Raw genomic sequence first — 7,707 nt, 5'->3', positions numbered from 1 at the left:
CTGCTGCATACCTCCAAAATATTCCCAATTGCAGTGGTCCAATAGGTAAAACAATGGAGTGGGGAGAAAAGAAGATAGCCTCCAATGGTGTAGTAGGATTAGGAATCCAAAAGTATTTATTGTATTTAAAAAGCAGGTAGCACAAACAGTGCTTAAAATAACAGAGCAGCGTTAAAAATCAAGATGCAGACGTGGCGTTTAAAATTGCCCGCCTTACGTCCGATGCCTCCGCTTGTGCGAGTGTAATCCTCGGTCTCGACTTTCGGCTCCCTACGGCGTTACGTCACGCACCTGCTGACTTCATCAGGGGATTCTATGGCTGTCGGGCCGCCGGCTAAATACGCCCAAACCGAAGTAAACAGACTTCCATTTTCTTGAAGTCCATATTCATGGACATAATGTGTTACAATAAGGGCTGTTATTGGGACGTAACTTAAAGCGTAGATAAACACTTAAACAGATGATTAACATCACGTTTCATGTATATTCCTAGTGCAGGACTGCAAAGCTTAGAATATTACTTACAGAGGAAACTTAAAAGGGTGCAATCTCATCACAATTAGTGATAGACAATGAAAAAATCGGTCATATGTAATTATGAATAATTACTGTTTAAATGCACACACACGTATATTATTTTAATTATAATGGTGAAGGATTAAATTCAATAAATAAAATTAATCGTAAGATTAAGTTTAAGGTTAAACAGTTATAAAAGGTAATAAAAGTTAAAAGTCAAAACCATATAGGGCAATGGGTGACGCATGTTAAAATGCATCAGTGTCGTGATTTATTAACCCTCAGTGGGCCAGTGAACAGAAAATGGCCCTAAAAAGTAAATAGTGTACCTATTTAATTTATATTAATAATAGTGGACTATATTGATGTAGGGATGGCGGTGTGGATGAGATAAAGGTCCTGAGTGATGGATTTAACCCTTGCTACTCTATCACATATATGCACATAAGGACAATGTCTCGTCGTGTAGAAAACCTCAACTCAGGACTTGAGTAGTGTTATTAGTGGTAGAGGGCAAGGTATCTTTCCCACTAGGTGAGATGGGTATAGGAACAAATATTTAAAAAAGTCCCACATTACCGGTACATCTACTGAATCTAGATGCCCAGTAGTGTCCATGGGTATACCAATCAATATAAAATTGTCTCAACCGATACTCCCACAAGCCTAAGTCCATCAGGACCATTTGGGTATCATAATGACATAAATTCACATTTGACAATAGCTAAGGTCAGAGAAAGATAATTCATTAAAATGATTTAAAAAACATTTAAATATTATTTAAAAGCAATTCAAGTCGAAATCCACATTCATACTCCTGGAGTGAGTGTGTTTAATGTATGTATCCAGCGTGTGATTCTTCTTGAACATAATGACTCCGTATTTTGTGGCTACCTCTCCAAGAAGCTTTATTTTTTTCTATGCCCCAAAATTGAAGCATAGTGGCGGTCTTGATTGTGCACTTTCGCAAAATGGCGTGATACGCTATGTTTGGGGTAGCCATTGGTTATATTTCGTACATGCTCTTCTATTCTACATTTTAATTTCCTTTTAGTCCTGCCCACATATTGCAGGTTACAACTACATTGGAGCACGTAGATAACGCCCTCAGTGTGACATCCAATGAAGTCTCTTATTTGATAGGTTTGTCCTGTCATAGTGCCATTGAAGTCTAGTCGTTTGCCTTGAAATGGTTTTGAATGTCTACACGCAAAGCAATTCCTACACGGGTAGAATCCTTTTCCGAAAGAAGGAAAACATTGGTTTGGGAGGCGAGGCAATGACCGATTTGACCAATATGTCTCTTAAGGTGGGAGCACGTTTGTAAATTATTTTAGGTTTATTGGGGAGAATTGTCCTGAAGATCTTTATCCCCCAATAGCACATGCCAGTGCCGTTGGAATGAGTTTGTTAATTTCTTTATGCTGAACGTTGTAGTCTAATATGAGGCTTGTGCTACATTGTCTGGCGGGTGTTCTTTGTTGGCCGTCTTGTTCTCCAGCATATGTTTCTGTCCAGTTTTGTACATTCCTTACTTGTTCTTTTAGCCAGGATATATCTTACCCTTTATCCTCAGAATCTTTTCCCGATGAATTGGGGCCTGCTCATTGAAGTCTTCCTCCTTGGTGCAGTTTCTCTTTAGTCTGACTAGTTGGCCTTTCGGGATGTTATAGAGCCAAGGTTTGTGATGGCAACTTTCAACTGACAGATAGCTATTGGTATCAACCGTTTTAAAGTAGGTTTTGGTAATGATTCTATTGCCTTCCAGTGATACGTTCAAGTCCAAAAAATCCACCTCTTTGGTGTCTATTTTCCACACAAGTTTGATGTTTTTCTCGTTGCTATTCAAGCTTTCCATAAATTTCTCCAGACTTGCTTATTGCCATTCATAGAATGATGACGTCGTCTATATAATCGTTTATACAATATAAGCTCTGCCGGCATGTGTTCGTAGATGGCCGATTCTTCCCATTGGGCCATAAAAGCATTAGCTATGCTAGGGGCGACTTAGCGCCCATAGCTATGCCTATGGCCTGCTTATAATAAATCTGGTTGTGCCAGAATAGTTAAATTTGAGGCAGAACTCCAAGCATTGCATGACCGTGTAATTGTTGTTCAAAGTGTTACAGCACTGAAAGCTGAAAATTGGCCTGGGTAGGAAGGGGGGTGAAGTGCCTGGTATTAAAGTGGTTAACATTGTAAGCTGCCATTACTGGCCTCTTTTTAGAAGATGATGCTTCGACTTGTCATCCTTTAAACCTCACTACTTAGTCACTAACCCCAAAGTGCCTGTGGATAGTGTTGGGTTCTAAAATGGGAGTTAATACATTCTATGTGGTTTTAATTTTTGTCAATTACTTCATTGATTTAGTTATTAATAAAGAAGTATGGGATTGTACAAATAAATAGTAATTACTACCCTCACTACAGAAACAGCTTCTCTTTTTTTCATCTGTTGCTCCATTTTTGCAGTATTCCTAGTTCTATGTGACTGAAATAGGTTGTACCTTCTGGACCCCACAGCTCTGGACGTCTGCATGTTAAACAGACCCCCCCCCCCCCCTAACAATACAGACCCCCCCTAACAATACAATACCCCCCTAACAAGAAATAGGTTATGCCTCAGGTTTGAAAGTTAAGAGTGGGCAGTTTACATCTCCCTGTAGCTCTCAGCTGTGGCTGCGCTTTCCCACATGCTGAGGTCTGAGCCGCAAGCTGGAACATTCATGTTTGTTATGTGCCTCTGTTTTTAAGGCAATGTGACATCACACTGTCTACAAACACCGGAGGCACATAACGTATGCTGAGCTGTGGAGATTGCAACACTAGAGACTGTTCTGTGCAAGAAAAGCATTAATAGTTTCTCACTAGGACTCGACAATTCAAAAAAGTAAATTCATACTTCTCTTTTAAATGTTAACACTGATGCTGTGTTGGGGCTCGTTTACACCTGTTTTGCTCCCCGAAGAGCGACCCAAGTTCTGGTCAATCTTCAGAGAGCATTTGACAGGCAGTAAGTAGGCGTAGTATTCTAAACAACCATGCCTTAATTGCATGTGTTGCATTGCAGCCCCATTCACTTGAAAGGGTTAGGCTTGCTGGGTGCTACCACCTGCCAAGCACAACGGGTGTTTATAATACCTACCACACCGCAAAGCAATGTAGGCAGCCATGGCAATATGTTAGACCAGCCTCTGCAGAAAAGAACAATTAAAGTGATTGTAAACTGCTGACGAATTAAAAAAATTTAATTATATAACATCGCATACTAGCACATTATGAAATACCTTGAACAAAGCCCTTCCAGTGGGGTTGCCGCTCACTGCTGAGACGGCGTGACATATCCCCCCCCCCCCCCCCCCCGTGGTTTATTTTGCGTAAGCACTGTAACCTGGACGTTCAGAACGCATGCGCCAATGATGTCAGCTGCATGCACTCTGCATATCTCCTAAACTGTTTAGGAGATATTTACAGTACCTACAGGTAAGCCTTATTTATAGGCTTAGCTGTAATTGTAAGTACTAGTGGTTAACAGAGTTTACAACCACTTTAAGGGGGTGTGACTCAACAGTGTGTTTTTCACTGCCCCACTATTCCAAGTGTAAATGAGCCCAGAACTTGTTCAGTCATGTGCTGTAGCTATTGTGTTCCATATACTTCATCTCTTCAATAAAGAGACCTTTCTGCCAGTTTTATCAAAGCCAACGTCAAGTCAAAATGTTTCATTTTACAGGGTGGGGAAGGGTTGTCACTAGAGTTGAGCAGACACCTGGATGTTCGGTCCGAACCCGAACTTTAAAAACAAAAATTCGGGAACCCGAACTCCGAACCCCATTGTAGTCAATGGGACACAGACTTTTAGAAAAAAATAATGTGCGGAGGTTCCCCGCAAATTCCAAATATGGATATTAAGGGGAACCCCGCCGTCAATTTAAAAAAAAGATGTACGGTTCCCCCTAAATATCATAACCAGACCCTTCAGGTCTGGTATGGATATTCAGGGGAACCCCGCCGTCAATTTAAAACAAAAATGACGTGCGGTTCCCCCTAAATATCCATAACCAGACCCGGTTATCCGAGCACGTTGACCTGGCCGCCGCAGAAAAGAGGGGGACAGAGTGCGGCCCCCCCTCTCCTGAACCGCACCAGGCCACATGCCCTCAACATGGGAGGAATGTCCCCATGTTAATGGGGACAAGGGTCTCATCCCCACAACCCTTGCCCGGTGGTTGTGGGGGTATGCGGGCGGGAGGTTTATCAGAATCTGGAAGACCATTTAACAAAGGGGACCCCCAGATCCTGACCCCCCCCCCCTGTGTGAAATGTAATGGGGTACACTGTACCTCTACAATTTCACGAAGGAAGTGTAAAGTATTGTAAAAAAAACACACTGACACCGTAGGAAATAAAGTCCTTTATTAAAAAAAAAAAAAAAAAAAAAAACCTCCAGCGGTGAGAAATCCACTCGTTCCCGGCTTCCTGCTTTGTCCTGATCCTGCGACGGCTGCGGGTGATCTCCCGCGTCGAGACGATCCTGCGACGGCCGGGTGATCTCCGATCCAGCGATGTGAAGATCCATCCGGAGCGCAGCAGCATCCCCGACCTCCTCATCGCCGGACACAGCCCAGCGGAATGACGCGCTGGAGCTGTGACATTACTTATATAGAGGAGGCAGGGCCACCCGTCACGTGACCCCGCCCCCTCTGACGTACCCTCTGCTACATCACTGGCGAAGCCGGGCTTACCCAGTGACGTAGCAGAGGGTACATCAGAGGGGACGGGTCACGTGCTCGGATGTGGCCTGGTGCGGTTCAGGAGAGGGGGGGGCCGCACTCTGTCCCCCCCTCTTTTCTGCGGCCGGCCAGGTCAACGTGCTCGGATAACGGGTCTGGTTATGGATATTTAGGGGGAACCGCACGTCATTTTTGTTTTAAATTGACGGCGGGGTTCCCCTTAATATCCATACCAGACCTAAAGGGTCTGGTTATTGAATTTGCGGGGACCTCCGCACAATGTCACCTATTTTTTTTTTATTATTATTTATTTATTTTTTAGCCATCCCTGGCTCACTTTTGTAAATCTCTACATTGGGATGACTCTTGACTGAAAGATTCCTGGGTTACACTGTTGTCTGCAGAGGGATTTGGACACTTAAAAAATACTACTAGAGCCAGCCCAGTATACCCCCCTTTACTCCCAGCATGCCTTTGTTTTTTACTAGTTTTCTTGGAACATCTTTTCTCTACTGAGAAAAGTTAAACTTTCAACTAAGATCTTTTTTGTTCAGAAACGTTTTATGTGCTTCTTGAGCCTTACCCTTAGAAGCTTTGGGCACTGTCCCTAGATGCAGCTGGACTGGAAAATCGAGGGGCTTGTCTGTCCTTCAGGCACTGCCCTGTGTCCCTTTCCAGACCCAAGTGTACTGTATTAGTTGGCAATGGAGTCTTTTGGGTCCAGAGCCTTGTCAAAGCTTGTGCTGTGACTCTGTCTCTGAAGATTCACTTTGTGAGTAGGCTAGTTGAGCAGAGCACTGGGAGCTAGTGAGAACCTTTGGGCAGCCTTCAACTCACAATTTTACATTGGTTTACCACAGAAAGGATTAAGATTAAGGGACTGGGTATTGGCATCATCCACTATGTTGAGTGTGGTCCATGTTGCACGATTCATGCTCTTCTCTCACCTAGTCAGCATTAAAGAGACGCTTTCCTGCCACTGCTCCTGATCACGTGTGACCTAGATTATCCTTAATTGGTCTTTGCTGCCCCACCTACAAGTGACCTAGTTATCTCTGAGCATCCTACCAGCTGATTTGTGGGTATTTAGGCCTAGGCTTGTACCCTGAGGCTGTCCGTTTTCATCCGATCTCCCCATAGAAGGCAGCGGTCACCCGCCTGCTCAGCGGGGAGTTTACGGAGCGATCCCAGCTGAGCTAGCTTTGTCCGTGCAGCAGATCCGACCTGTGTAAAAGGGAGCTCCTGGCCCCCCATCTCTGCTGGCTAGCACTGGAATACAGCCTCCCGTGTCCTCTGATCTACTCTACAAAGCCGCCATCGGGGGCCCCAACTCACGGGTAATGCGGGCCCCCCAACAAAGTGTCAGTGGAGCTCCCGACCGGGAGCAGTCTGGTAATCTCCTGCAGTATGTCCGCACTCTCTCAACCTCTCCTGTAGTATGTAGTAGTGATCTGCTTTAATCTCTAGTAACCAATCAGTAAGTGGTAATGATGTGCTGTAACCGATAGCAACCAATCAATGAGCGCTAATAATGTGCAGTAACCTCTAACAATCAATCGGCAAGCAAAAATTATGTAACCTCTAGCAACCAGCCAGTGAGCGATAAGGATAGGCTGTAACCTCTGGCAAACATTTGATCTGCTGCAGTAAACGATTTTGAGTCTACCTGCTATTTTTTGTATGTCTCAGAATGGAGGGGGGCCCAAGAAAATGTTTGCCCAGGGCCCAATCAAAATGGCTATATATATATATATATATATATATATATATATATATATATATATATATATATATATATATATATATATAATGTATGGTGTTTGGTGGTTGTAGGTAATTTCCTAGCAAAAAATGCTGATTTTTAACTTGTAAACAAAAAGTCTTAGAAATAGGCATGGTCAAGAAGTGGTTTTAAAAAATAAATCCGGATTTTACAACTGGGTCATTTTAATGGTTATTCTTCAAATCGGCCACAAGATGGTGGCAACGTGTCTGCCAATCTTCTACAATGTAGTATCACTCCTTGCCATAGATGTCTTCCCTTCCCGATTAGCTGAATACAGATCATAGACATCGGTTCCTTATAAATCTGGCAGGTCGGCTGAAAACTTGCTAGTAGACTTGGGCAGAGTGCTTCTTTTAGTGATTCGAATGATTTGGATCAGTACAGTGAAATGATTCGAATAACTGAATCGACTCAGGACTCATTTCCTCCAAGCTAAGATTAAGGATCATGAACTTCAGTTCTGTGATATGTTCAGTACACTCAGCATATTAAATGCTAAGTAACTTTATTTTGCTCACACACAGCTCATGATCCAATACAGAATCACTGTAAGCTCTCTAGGCTGTGAGTCCTTCATAGACTCATCAGTCATGCTGTTGGCTCACATAGCTTATTTTACAAAACAAAATGTTGATTCTGCTCTCTGAGTCTTTGAGTCATTTACAGATT

This window comes from Rana temporaria, chromosome 2 (assembly GCF_905171775.1).
Source record: "Rana temporaria chromosome 2, aRanTem1.1, whole genome shotgun sequence".
Taxonomy (NCBI): domain Eukaryota; kingdom Metazoa; phylum Chordata; class Amphibia; order Anura; family Ranidae; genus Rana; species Rana temporaria.
This window is presented reverse-complemented; position numbering follows the sequence as displayed.